Source organism: Amblyomma americanum, chromosome 2 (assembly GCF_052857255.1).
Source record: "Amblyomma americanum isolate KBUSLIRL-KWMA chromosome 2, ASM5285725v1, whole genome shotgun sequence".
Lineage (NCBI taxonomy): Eukaryota > Metazoa > Arthropoda > Arachnida > Ixodida > Ixodidae > Amblyomma > Amblyomma americanum.
This window is the reverse complement of record NC_135498.1, coordinates 29,594,260-29,608,935: the sequence shown is the minus strand read 5'-3', so window position 1 is coordinate 29,608,935 and position 14,676 is coordinate 29,594,260. Positions and strand designations below refer to the sequence as shown.

The following is a 14,676-nucleotide window of genomic DNA, read 5'->3' as shown; positions in this document are numbered from 1 at the left end:
AGCCTGCCTTGGGCGAACGAACCGCACAGGCTAATTATCTGGGTGAGTGAGCCTAGTCAGGAGGGCGTCTTTCGCAGTGCAGACTGCAGGACACGCAGGAGCGAAGGAGGACACTATACGCGTCTTCTTCACTGTGTCCTGTCTGTGCTGCCAGATTGTGCGCGCGCGCGCACCAACCCGTTGAGGAAGTCTGACAACGGTTTTTGTAGCGATAGCTACATTACGGCAGCATTTCGAGCCTTCGGCGTGGCTGCGCCGCCACGCTGTCACGTGGTTGGTCACGTGGTGCGGAGCAGCTGCCGGCGGCGCGGAGCCGTGGCTGATCACGTGATTCGTCACGTGGTTGGACGCGTGACCAAGTTCCACTCGGCCAGCTGTAGCTATCGCGTCACTCCAGGTTTAACCAAAGCCAAACCACCGCCAATTTTTTCTTATCACGAGTGTACGGCTTTATGTGCAGGTCATAAACCGGCATATGTACCACCCTCCCGTCTCACTGGATTATTTGCCAGTTTCGCAGCAGTGCCGCGAAGACCGTTGCGTGCTGCGCACAGCGTGCCAGTGCAGCGTATTAGGCTTAAAAAGAACGATGTCTTAATTATAGTGGCCCGTGCATTTTTGTGTTATCTATTCCTGGCTGAATGCAAGTCGCCCCTGGAATTTTGAAGCTCGCCCACTGCAGCAGCTACCGAAGCGGTATTTCTCCGCGTTTCTGGGAGAACGACCGCTCTATAGCAGATAAAAGTTGCAAAAGCGCGCAAATGAACACAAATGAGTTCTATGTTTTCATCTATCGCCGGACTGAGACTTCCCTGTTATTGCCGCATCTGCGTCCACTCCTTTGCTCAGAGTCAAGGTTGACCTTCGAGATCCAAATGTCGCATCGACCACAGCTTGCACCCAACAGTTGGCGTATACCATAAGCATGGCCGTATACTATAAGGCTCGTTCCACTACGCCGTCCACATCGCCGCGCGCCGAGCCACCATAACGCTAAACACAGATACACCTATATGGGATTAAAAAGGGAGCAAGTTCTAGAGCACTCCCTTTTACAAAAGGGAGCATGCGCTAGAGGACAGGTCACTCCCGTTTCACTCGTTTCCGTTCAGTGTGTATACACTCAGCACAAATACGCCCCTATGGGAGTAAAATGAGAGAACAGTTTACTCCCTTCGTGGTCCTTTTGTGTTTACAGTGTATACAATAAAGACCCGCGCCCCGTCGAGTGCTGACGACCAGGCCCGAGCGCACAGCTTCAGTTCCGTTCTACACGAGCTGCTTAAATCTCAGGGACACCACGCCTCAAACCGGCCCGACTTCGGGTAATGCCGCTTGCTGAGGCAGACGATGGAGCCGCATATATCTTCACCGGGCGTTGTACGCACAATCCAGGCACGTTCCCGGATCGTCTGCATGGCTGGGTGCCGGACGACGCTCGCTGCATCATTCCGATCGCCAGCGCTTTTCACGCGGGCGTCCCGGAACATATATTGTGTGCAGTCACAGACAACCTAACCCGAAATGACAGAGCGACGATTGAAATTTGGCTCCGTGCTACCACGAGAACACGAACCAGCAACACAACGAGACGAGACGCTTGTCTGCACTCTGGCGCTGCTGTTGCTTATACCCTTACAGTCTCCTCTCGATATCTGAAGCGCCAAAGCTTTCTCCTTTGTCGCTGTCGTGCAGCGCTATTCGCTGACTTGTCGCACGTGAAAGTGCTGTGGGGGCCATAAGCACATTCACTTTCAGCCTGTATAGGTGCTGTCATATCAGGCCTCAGAGAGAATTACTACCGTTCTTTTTTTCAATTGATCGCACGGCTGTACCAACTTAACGCGCTTGAAGGCTGCTCGAGTCTGTAACACAATTCGTCTGCCTGCAAATTAGTCCTAAAACTGGCTATTAGGCCTGAAATAAAGTGAGAGAATATGCGTCTCAACCGCCCAGGTGGACGGCTGTGTCCATCGGAAGGAACAGAAACGACCCATATATAAGGCGACAAAAAACCCCAAATCCCGAGGCTATACGCCTGTATACGCATACGATCGTGACTCTCGTAACATTTCTAACAAGTGGCGCCATCTAGCTGCATGGAGAGTAAGAATACTAGCGAACGGCCGCTCGTGCGCGACCGTTGACGACAATGCGCCTTTAACGACCCCGTTTTGAAAGCAGGCCAAAGCCAATGCCAAAGAAACCCTTGCTGCTTTTTTTTTTTTTTCTGCACGGTCGACAGCGACTGCCCGGCTGCAGATGCGACCCGCAGATTTCAGGCGTTTTCGCCATATCCAACCATGCTAAACAAAATCCCATAAAGAAAGTAAAAACGTTTCGAAGTGCCTCCGTCAGAGAGTCGTATCTGCCACCGTTATTCCCTCGCCTCGTTTAATGTATCGCCCTTCTCGTGGAACGCCGCAAATGTCACCGCCAGAATGCGCCCGCCACAGATGCGCAGCAGGTGTCGCGAAACGCTCGCCGGTTGCCAGGCGTCGAAAGCAATGCTGGTCGCACGTGATCACACACTCTGCAGCTGGAATCACGTGCAGTCAGAGCAGGGCAGCAGCGACCGCTGACTCAGCAGGCGCGCTCGGGTGCGTGCGTGGTATCCGTCATGATGCGTGCACGCGGCAGACATATGCACCGTAGCGCAGACAGCGAAAGGCGCCGAGAACGCGTATGACGCCCGGAAGACAAAGGTCGCACGAAACGACACTCTTTGAACAAATACCCGCGGTTGAGAAACTCGCCAGAGGCACATGCATTTAACCTGGGAGGAATTCGGTGTTCCCGGGGAGAGACATAAAAGAGCAACACACGGAGCAAGGCGCTTTCTAGTGTCGGTTTCGCGAAACGCTGACCATCTTATCCCCAAGAAATTCACAAGCTATCCCATCGTGAAGGTTTATTAGAGAGCCACTGTGAATGGTGGCGCGGGTTAAACAAACCGCCATGCCCCCTGAGGCGTCCGGACTAAGTGCCGAGCGCTGCTTATGACGGAGTTATGGCGAGGACGAACTTTTTCGAAATACATTCCGAAACTTTGTGTACGAATGGTACGAAAACAAAGAAAAAAATGAAATGTTCAGCCCCAAGCGGGATTTCAACAGGCGGCGCAGAAAACAGATTAGCGTAGCTTCCTGTCTTGGACCGCTCGACCATTACCGCAGCTTCTCGCGCAGTGCTTTTGATATCGTCGTCTTCATCCTCTTTTATCCGATCGTCCTCTGCCACGAATGTTTGCTAAGGCCGCTACACGAGAAATTGGTTTCGAGCAACGCAAAAAGGCGCATATGACTGGCTGACTTCTCAGTGTACACCTTGAACGCTACGAGAGAGAGCGATGAAGGAAACGAAAGAAAGAAGAGAGAAAGAAGTGTTGTAGTGGAGGGTTCCGGATAAATGTGGACCACCTTGGGGCTTTTTACCGTGCACCAGCATCGCACACCACACTGGGGTGGTACAATACATAATTATTCCACTCCACCGCGGTAGTTCAATGGTTACCGTGCTCGGCTGCTGACTCGAAAGACGCGGGTTCGATCCCGGCCGTAGCGGTCGCATTTCGATGGAGGCGAAATGCCCGTGTACTGTGCAATGTCAGTGCACGTTAAAGAACCCCAGGTGGTAGAAATTTCCGGAGCCCTTCACTACGGCGTCCCTCGTAGGCTGAGTCGCTTGGGACGTTAAACTCCATAAAACCAAAACCACACCCCAAGATTCCATCTCTCCCCCACACAATGCCGTTGGTCATCTAAAATTTGAATATGTACGTAATGGGGCTGCGTCACAGGACGTCACACTACGTCAGGACAGAGCAAAATATGGTGATGTCAAAAAGACGTCTGCGTACTAATTATGATAATGAGATGCGCTTTCTTGATGGTATCGGTAGAGGTTCATATACACGTAGGCTCTAAAATGGCGCCGCCGTTTTTCGGGCACGTTCTTGAAAGCAGCATTTCGGCGTGGCAGCCGCGCGCGGCCAGGAATCGACCCCGCATCTGCCGAACAGCGAACCGAAGGTCACGGCACTTCAAAACAGCGAGCTAGGGACCTTAAGAAAGCAGCGAGAGACGCCGAATACACAGTCCAGAATGAAAAAAGAAGCGGCACTTAGAGCGACTGCAGCGGCCCACGTGGCCAGCGCTGGCAACGTGCCGAAGAGGAGGAGGTGGCTACACACAGCGCTGGTACCGGACGCCGCCGCTCTGTCAACCGCCACGTCGACAAAGCGGAAACTCGGAAAAGCTACGAACTCGAAAAAGTGGCCGATGACCAGGGCTCTAAAAATCGAGTGCAGACTCCAACACAACATACATATGAGCAGTCCTAGAATCTCCTACGCCTTTCCTGCAGTGCACTTCATGCTTAGAGCTGCTGTCGACGACGAGAGACGCCTGTTTTTCTCTCCTTTTTTTCGGCTGGTACTTCGTTTAGATCAAGCGAAGATGCCAAGAGCGTGTGCCAAGTCCGTGAAGTTCGACAAGGAGCAAGGCATACAACGAAACGCGCCAACTGAAGCCTACTGACAGTCGGCTGAACTCCAAGGGTTAGTATTGCAAACGCGGTAGATGTGACCGAGTGCTCCGACAAACACCGGTCGGTATTCGGGTATATATTCCAAATCAGAACGTCGTCCGTAGTGTATGCGCCGTCGCCTATGTTCGCGCCGAGGAGATTTATAGTATAAAGCGAGAGTCCGCAAAGTATATGCTACGAGCTCGGGGTCACTGCGCGTGCACAGCTGTACCTGACCCTTACCGTGCATCGCGCAGAAACCCGACTCTTACCTCACAAAAGTACCCGCCGCGGTGGCTCAGTGGTTAGAGCGCTCGGCTACTGACCCGGAGTTCCCGGGCTCGAACCCGACCGCGGCGGCTGCGTCTATATGGAGGCGAAACGCTAAGGCGCCCGTGTGCTGTGCGATGTCAGTGCACGTTAAAGATCCCCAGGTGGTCGAAATTATTCCGGAGCCCTCCACTACGGCACCTCTTTCTTCCTTCCTTCTTTCACTCCCTCCTTTATCCCTTCACTTACGGCGCGGTTCAGGTGACATATGGACAGATACTGCGCCATTTACGTTCCCCCAAAAAACCAATTAAAAAGAAAAATCCTCACAAAAGTTTCAATAGACGATTCGTAGACAGCATATATAGGCTATATCTAAAGAGAATTTTGCAAGTGTTGCTCTAAGGCAAGTCACCGAAACGCGACGAGCTGATTTCCTACTTGAGGAATTCTTTCAACGAGAGCTGCGCGTGGGATTTTCTTGGGGGTCAATGGCCTTGGCTGCTGTAGTATGTTGGCACTAGAAACTCGCGCGTTCCCCCTGTCGACTCGAAGGCAGTATCATTCAGATGAACCTGAACAGGTAAGCGTGGACAAGGAACGGGTGCTCATATGCAATCACGTAGTGCAGGTTGGCCTAAGATGAAGCTGCACTGAGTTAAGTGTGAGCCAGGTAGGATTCACCACACGTGCCGTAGTGGCACACGTAGCGGGAGAGAGAGAACTGTGAGTTTTTTATTATTATTATTCAAACTTCGAGCAGCCAGTATACTTCCCAGCCTCGATTTCAGGCCTAGTCATCCGATTCCGTAAGTTTGTTCGTTACGATCACCATAACTATAGTGCCACTGCAGTAAGCCTCATCAATAAACTGATCCAAGATTAGCAATCTATTCGCATTCGTATGTCTTCCGTAGTAATTGTTCGCCCTATTCCTCCGTGTAAAGCTACACGCAGCCCTTTCTGCGGAGACCCGGAACACTACACAAGCCGCGAGGCCGTTGGAGGAACAATGCGCGGTATTGCCTCGTCTCACGTGCCTTCGTGGGCGCAAACCACGCACAAAAGGACGGGGAACAAAAAAAGAATACACGATAGAGAGGACGGGTGCAACCCTAGCAACACAGCCGAGGGCCGCCTTCCTCTTCCTCGTTGTTGCCCTTGGCGCGCTGACGTCACCGGCAAGCTGAACGGGAAGCTACACTTCCGGCCCGCCCCCGAGCAGCGTGCGCTCCGTCTAGTCGGTCAAGGCCAACCGTAGGAACGGGCATCTGCTGGCTTTCAAAAGCATACCAGGATCTGCAAGCCGGTTCAGGTTAGGGCAGTCTGTCTTGCTTTGACAATGAACGTCAGTAAAGCTTTGTAAGGGGCTAGTTGGTTGTACATAATGAAACTGGGGAGCGCTATAATGAAGACAAGGGGACAACACCGCATAAGAACAGCACACGCTCGTGTCTTGTGGTATTGTCCCATTGTCTTGATTATAGCGCTCGCCAGTTTCAGTTTTTACAATGACGTCATGGGCGCGGCTGCACAGCTGTAACATGCATGTGCGGGGGGGGGGGGGGGGGGGGGGGGGTGTTGCGAGATGGGACCTTGGAGTGACCTTGAGGAGGTCTTGTCACACTAACTCGCCCGAACTGCTGGAGGTGACGACGGCGATAGCCGGCACTGCAGATGGTTCCAGGCCAACAGGATAATGGAATCGGGGATGGAGGGGTTTGCGGACGCAGAGGACACGTATCGAAAGTATGGCCCGCCATACAATTAAGTTACGGACGGTCGATGCAATCGGTGCACAACACGTGGGAGCCGTTCTCCGTGCGTTCTTTACCCGTGCAGTTGATTCTCTTACGTCTTCAGCACGCGAAGTTTACCCCCAATGAACTATTGCGAAATAGAGAGATTTCTCCGTGTAACGCCGGTTACCACATCGTGGCACGCACTAATCTCGGTTTGCGCGAACGCAGGTCATTCGCGTCGCATATCCTCGACTCCTGTCTCGTCTTCCTTGTACGACTTTGCGCGCAAAGATTGCACAAGCACCCCCCCCCCCCCCCCCCCCCCCCCCCCAACGGAAGGCGGCAGGTAGAGGTTGTTCGATTAGGGCGCCTTTCCCCGCCTGGAGGAAACCTAGAGAATGAATTTGCAAACAACGCAAAAAAAAAGAAAAGCAGATAGAAAGATGGGAATCTTGTAATTTAACGGCATAGGTACAAGCTCGTCAATCGAGAGGTTACACAATAGAAGCATCCTTGCTTTTTGCGCAGCGTGCTATATAGACGAAGGATTTCTACGGGCGCAATATACACCGCGCAATTGCTGCAACAACAGAGGCGATTAAGTTCAGACACGAAGGACACGTGGAAATGGAGATCAGGGCAGACTCGCAGCAATGCGGGAGCGAATTTCTGCACATCAAGATAATTGAAGGCGGCATGGCCTCCGTTCGGAATCAAAATTTAATTTCTGAAATCACGTTCCGCCGATCCTCAAGGCGAGAGCTGGCCAGCACCTCCTCCCATTGGTGGGTTGGGTAATCCTAGGATTTGCGTCATTTCGTTGACATTCCGGTACCATAAGGTATGTGTCGGAGATTTCCTCGCAGAATGGACACTTTTTGCTCCACAGCATGTACAAGAGGAACCTATAATTAAAGCCCGGACGACCAGGCCCGCTGCAGCCCCCAGTGGGATTCTAGACGAAGGGTTCCACCCGTCGTGACCTCCTCCATTCTAACTCTACGCCGAAAATAAAAATTGTATACTCCTTTTCGCCATGGTCAGCGTTAAAAAAAATCGACACAATTAAGCCTCCGCGCCAATCTTTCGTGCGTCCGACCTGGACGACCGTCTTCGAAGACTTTACGACCGCTTGTGCGTGCGTGTGCGAGCGCGTGTGTTACAATACTGGACATCGACCGGGCGCCTCATTGCATATTATGTCATCATCACCTCCCGTTACCATTCTCTCCTCATTGTTTCTGTCATTCCACATCCGCCCCCCCCCCCCCCCCCCCTGCACTGTGAAGTAAAAAGCAGGCCAGACGTAGTACCTCCCCCCCACCGCACTTCCTGGATTTAATCATCTCTCTCTCTCTCTCTCTCTCTCTCTCTCTCTCTCTCTCTCTCTCTCTCACTTTCACGCTCATGCCTGCCTTTACGTGAACGACGTGACGATGAAACCTTCCTCGCTTTCAACCAGGCCCTCTCAAGTTGCTTCCCGACAGACGAGCCCCCAGAGGAAAAAAGTCGTAGCACGGCATAATTTGGCGACGAAAAAAAAAGAAGAAAGAAAGAAAGAGAGAAACAAACCGTAGCTGTCAAACGCAGCCACGTGCGCAAGAAAATTTTAGCTTTGAGACCGTCTCGTGTCAGGGACTGCCGACGACTCTACGGAAGGTATACAGCTAAGGACATTTCTAGGTGTCCGAAGCGAGTTCCGCATAGCATCGCGCGTTGCGGTGCACGCGACCGCTACGTCATAGACATGACCTTTTTTTTTATCATATACTATTCTCCTTCCGCTACGAATCAGTCTCGGCACTTGTGAAACAAAAGCCCCCCCCCCCCCCCCCCCTCCCCCTTCCCGCCGCACCCGGTTTCGCCGACATTCCGCGCTAACCTTTCACTTTTGCAGGAACGATGTCGTCATCCTCCTGTCAGAAAGTTCACAACGAGGGAGGCAAAGGCTAGACTACGGAAGCAGAGGTGGCGGTGTGGACGGTACAGCGGCGACGTTTCCGACAGCGTGCTTAGACGCGGGCGTGACAGAACAATCGACAGCTGAGTGACAACGGTGCCTAGGTGACGTCACCGCTGTTGCTGAGGGGGGGGGGGGTCACAGGCGCATTGTTCTTCGCCCTCAGCGAAGTCCGGAAGCTCTCGAGCGGCAAAAAACGACACTCACGCTCGGGGTGACAGTGAGAAAGGCCAGCATATGTGTTTGCGATCCGCAGACAAAATGTAGTGGAGCACACCAACGAAAAAAATTGGAATTTTTTTTTTTGGTGGGGGGGGGGGGGGGGGGATGGCGCAATATCTGTCCCACATATCGGCGGACACCTGAACCGCGCCGTAAGGGAAGGGATAAAGGAGGGAGCGAGAGAAGAACGGAAGAAAGAGGTGCCGTAGCGGAGGGCTCCGGAATAATTTCGACCACCTGGGGATCTTTAAACGTGCGCTGACATCGCACAGCACACGGGCGCCTCAGCGTTTCGCCTCCATCGAAACAGCGGCCGCCGCGGTCGGGTTCGAACCCGGGAACTCCGGATCAGTAGTCGAGCGCCCTAAACGCTGAGCCACCGCAGCGGGTTCAGCAAAAAAAGAAAAAACAATAGTTTTATGATCGTTTTTGCACGCAGCTAGGAATTATACGCACCCTGGATCATAACGTGCTAATCCTACAAAGCACCATTAAATTAAAGAAAAAAGCAATGTTGTCTGTATGCAAAATAAATAAATAAGTCAATAAAAATAAATAAATAAAAGTGGTAGGAGCTAAACCGAGTAAACGTGCGATAGCTTTGTCGGGTTAATGCCAATACATGCAGAATTGGCCATTCTCCATAGTTAACATTCATCGATCCCTGGGAGTCCTCACACCACTCCTGGCGCAGTGGTGCAGAGGCTAAGCGATGCGCCACCGCCCGTGCGATGGCATGCTGCTGCCACCGGTGGTGCTTGTGCGACCCATGTTGCTGTTGCCAAGCGACCTCTCGTGCCTAATCATTCATTTAACTGCCATGGACCTGTCGCGGTACGCAGTTTGCTCACAATGCGATGGGCAGGTTATGATGACGCCACAAGGTTACGTCACCTAGGTGGCCCACCTGTACCTCCTGTAGGTTGCTTCTCTGAGGATGTTTTTCATGGATTTTTCACTCACGGTCAACGACGCCGACGGCGGATTTCCTGCTCCTTAACGCTATCGCGTTGATATATGAATGAATTCCCTCAACAAAACCGCGTTCCTTATTAGAGAGTTTTAGTTTCACGTACGTAGAGCTCTTACGGGTGACCAGTGCGCATGCGCAGAACTCAAAGGGTATGCGCGAGTCTCACGTACGTACGTGAGATTCGGATTCTTACGTTGCCGTCTCTGCGTTGCTTGCGTACGTAGCGTTGACAAACATGGCGGCACCCTGCCCGCACGCTTCACAGCGATAACAGCTTCGTCGCTAATCCCTCGAGGCGATATGGTGTTCTAAACTGTTGCATTCGCCTTCGATTTGCCCATTCTTACCCTCGCATAAGGTTTCAAGCGACAAATGGCTTTTGTTTTTCATAGAAAGGTCAGGGTTCGGACTAATGGGTAATCAGCATGAGGATTCATAGCGCACAGAATACATAGGACACAACACAAGCGCTTGTGTTGTGTCCTGTGTATTCTGTGCGCTATGAATCCTCATGCATTTTGTTTTTCAGACAGAAGGGCGATTTTTCAGCTGTTAAGCCTGACGAAGTAGCGTTGGTCGTCGTCCTAGCAACCGTCTCGCTATGAATGGCTTGGCTTAAAGACTTGTCTTGGATGATTTAGGCTACAACCAGTGTCTGTGTTTCTTAGTGGATGGCGCTAGGCGTAACGCGCGGCGTGTTTCGCGTACGTGTAACTATAAGGGTTTCAAACGACCTGCGTGCAGGCTACTTAGACTTCTCACGTTTGCGTACGCGAACCCTCTACGTACGTGAAACTAAAACACTCTGTTCTTATGGAGGCGGTGGACGTGCGACCGACATTCGGACAGTTCTCGCGGCCGATATCCTCATCGCATTCGCAGCTCGGCCTCTGTGGCTCAATCTCGAAATCCGCGGAATAAAATAGCGCCGGCGGATTGTGTTAGCGTCGCGAAAGAAACAGCGCCGATTCACCCGCACCCCGACGCGTGACATGCTATTCGCTCTCGACAGTAACCCATTCACACGAATAGCCTACGTTCCCGGCAGCACATATACGCACGCTGCAGCCACAGGACGTCTCTCGAGTGCATCGGCATATGCCGTATCGGTTATTATTACACAGCTGCCGTTTTAACTGGTTCATGCGTCGATTGAGAAATAATTTTAGCGAAGTATAGTATTGTATATACGAAGCGTTATTTCGACCCTGTCTGTCAGGCAAGCACGTATAGCGTCTGTTTCAACATGTTTACTTTTTATTTATTTCAAATGCCAAGGAACCTCTCTGACAATGCGGCGATTCGTCATGTCTTAGCTGCTATCAGCATGAGTCACACGGTCCAGAGCGCAACGGCCGGACAAACTCGAAAGGCGACGCCGCGTTGTTCTTCGAGAAACGAGACGGCGCCTGCTTTAAATGCCACGTAGACGCCTAACTGCCGCCAAAGCGACGCCGAGCGTCGCGCGAATCTTTTTATTTTTATTCAAAAAGCAGAAGACAAGAAAAGGTTGCAACGTCAGCCCGGACGTCAGCCTCACGTTCTCGTCATTGCTCAAGTACAATATAGGCATTTCGTTTTTTCCTTTTACTGCGGCTATAAGGAGTTCTGGCGCTGAGCCTCAGCGTGGCAAAATATGTCGAAAACTTGTGCAAACTCACGGCGCCCCCCCCCCCCCCCCCTCCCCTTCCCGCTGAGACCGGCCGTGCCACTTTTAAGACTCCCTGTAGTGCAATGTTCAGTGGTTATGATAGATAGCTATGACATTCCGTTGCTGAGCACGAGATGGCGCGAGATGGAAGTGGCTCAGTGGTTAGTGCGCTCTGCTACTGAGCCGGAGTTCCCGGATTCGAAGCCGGCCGCGGCGGCCGCATTTCGATGGAGGCGAGACGCAAAAGCGCCCGTGCGCTGACGATGTCAGTGCACGTTAGAGAACTCCAGGTGGTCGACATTATTCCGGAGCCCTCCACTACGGCACCTCTTTCTCTTTTTCTTCTTGAACTCCCACCTTTCTCCCTTCCCTTGAGTCATGGCTGAAGTGTCCACCGAGATGTGGGACAATTACTGCGCCATTTCCTTTCCTCAAAAACCATTGAAACGCTGCATCGAAGCACCCTATCCTAGCCACGGCGGCCACACCTCTCGAAATGCAAGAACGACCCTGTCATGTGCCACGTCAATGCACGTTAAAGGGACACTGAGGCCAAACTGAAGTTCGCCTGTCACGATAGGTTATCGCGTTGTGACGGCAAGGACGCTACTTTCACTGAAAACAGAGGTTTTTATTAGCTGGAAAAGGCAAGGAAAATTAAATACAGATGTCGCCACCAGCGGCACATTACGCGAGTAAACCCCGGTCCTTCGACAGTTTTGGGCGCGGATCCCACAGTCCAAGCCACACCGCCATTAATTAATTCAGTTCAAAACGGTGAAGACGGGTTTGAACTGAGCGGCGGCAAATGTTTTAAGCGCAGTTCTCTCCGCAATAAATGCTTATTTTGCTGTCGGACAAAGAGTAACATAACACTATACGAAGAAAATATGGATGGGGGCGGCGACTGCCCCCTCTTCCCTCTTTCCATCAACCTCTCCCTAAAGAGAGAGACTATACTCCACCTTGAGAGATTTTCCTTAAACACTGGACTCGCACCGTTCCCACTTCGAGTAATGCATTCATTCGCTGTCGCCCTACCATCTGCTAGCCGTCCTGGTTAGCTTCGTTGGTGGAGCGCCATCCTCGGACGGGCGGTGGTCCGGGGTTCGAAACCCTGGCAGGGGTCGAATTTTCCTTTAACTGCAAAGGTTCAGTGAAAGCTGTACAGATCTTCTTCGTAGCCGCATACGGTCGCGCTGGGGTGGATGTTAGTCAGCAGTCATTTCCTTATTACAAAATCTACTCCACCACGGGAGACTCCCCTAGACATTGGCCCAACTCGGGAACGAAGTGGCCAGTGGTGTCAACCTATTGTCAATACATCGCGGCCAGCCGCCTTGCACCAGCTACCCGGCTGCCAGACCACGCTGGCAGGTGATAGTGCGAGCCAATAAGCACATGAAGCCTAAAATGTTCAGCCAAAAGTGCGACCAGCGGAGACCCTACAGACATAGTCTTGCAACCACATGCAACCCTAAACAGATGTGCTGCAAGTTAGAATAGAGAGGCTGCAACACAGTCGGTAATAATAATAATAATAATTGGTTGTTGGGGAAAGGAAATGGCGCAGTATCTGTCTCATATATCGTTGGACACCTGAGCCGCGCCGTAAGGGAAGGAGTGAAAGAAGAAAGGGAGAGGTGCCGTAGTGGAGGGCTCCGAAATAATTTCGACCACCTGGGGATCTTTAAACGTGCACTGACATCGCACAGCACACGGGCGTCTTAGCGTTTTGCCTCCACAAAAACGCAGCCGCCGCGGTCGGGTTCGAACCCGGGAACTCCGGATCAGTAGTCGAGCGCCCTAACCACTGAGCCACCGCGGCGGGTTGCAACACAGTCAGGCGGATACGACTTTGAGTCCGCAGAAGCGCAGGTGGCGCTGCGAACACGGTCCGCAATCACTGCGCACGAAAGTGCCTCGCATGACCTTCAGCGATGGATCAGTCAAGCGCGGGCGTGCGTGGTTGGTTATGCGTCTTTTCTTACACCAAGGGAGCAGCTGTCACCGGAGGCACCTTCTACGCACGCCCTGATGCAACGGGGCCTTCGCGGCCCCCTGCAGCCTCGTGTAAATGCGTCAATGACATTTATAGAGAGGCACGCTATAATGTCAGTTTATAGGATGATATATAGACACTGGCGTATTGCCTGCTCAGAGCCAAAGTGAAATCTGCGTCACCAATTTTTTTTTCTTATTCTTTCCAGGCGCTCGGAATGTGATAATTTGCGCTCCAAAACTGGGCTAAATTACGTTTAGCTGCGTTTATTTCCGACGCGCGGAGGACAATTAGAGCCCCGTCTTGGCTCGAATAGTGTGCTCATATGAGCTCGTTGCACTGTAATGAGCGCTAATCAGAGTTTAAAGTGGATTTAGCGCCTGTTGAAGCGCACGTTAATCCGCTTTCATTTTTTTTCTTTCTTGATCCCCATCGCAAAACATAATAGCGCTCACTCCCCCCCCCCCCCCCTTTTTTTTTGACATCTACAGAACAGCAGAGAAACCACAAGACTTTGGCCACGCTCTGTTAGAGAGGAGGGGTCCTTGAGTGACCTGACTCTTTCAGCGCCGCAGGTCCCTTCTCCGAATGACGTTGTCGGGCTTGGTTATGAAGGAAACTGTACAGGGGGTTTATTTTACATTATTTACAAGATTTTGGAACCCATTGGAGGGCGATGGGGGAAGGTCAGAGGATCTGAGAAGACCTGAGGATGATCGAGGATTCTTTCCTCACGGCACTCGTCGTCCGGTTTAAAAAGGGTCCGGTCCCTAGGATTCCCCAGGTCCGAGAATGTCTTCGCCAGGTTGGGCGTGGCCTAACTTGCGCTGTCGTACACACACACACCACTTCACATAGGGACACGACCCCGTCACATGCCTCGCCGGAGAGAGAGGGTGCCGCTGGACCATCGCCCCCTCAGAGAGAGCGTTGTCTTCGCGTCCGAACGACAGTCATCACGCTGTCAAGCCGGACACGTCTTCCGGGAAGTCCGAATGGGCGAGGCGCCGGTGAGCCGGCACAGTAGAATGGGTGAGCCACCCCTGCTCGGGTTGGCGGTCGCTAACTGCCTCCGTACCGCACGGGTCGATCTTCCGGGAACAATGTTGTTTACAAACGGCAGCAGAGTCCTCCATATCGATTCCAATAACCCAAGCGGGGACAGGCCGTGGGAACGAAGATGCCTATCGCCGTGCAGGGACCCCGGCTGCAGGTGTCCCGGGCCGACTACGCAGTTGAACCAGACGGGCTTTCGCCAGAATCCTTACAGTTCTAAATGTGGCGGAAAAATAGTTTTTTTTTTCTTACTACACTGAAGTTGATTCCATG

General features: G+C 52.3%; 1 protein-coding gene across 1 annotated transcript in view; it reads right to left on the bottom strand.

Moving 5' to 3' along the window:
- Positions 1-14,676, bottom strand: part of LOC144120883 (transducin beta-like protein 2) — a 232,415-nt gene that overhangs the window by 35,384 nt on the left and 182,355 nt on the right. The gene's annotated exons all lie outside the window — the stretch shown is intronic.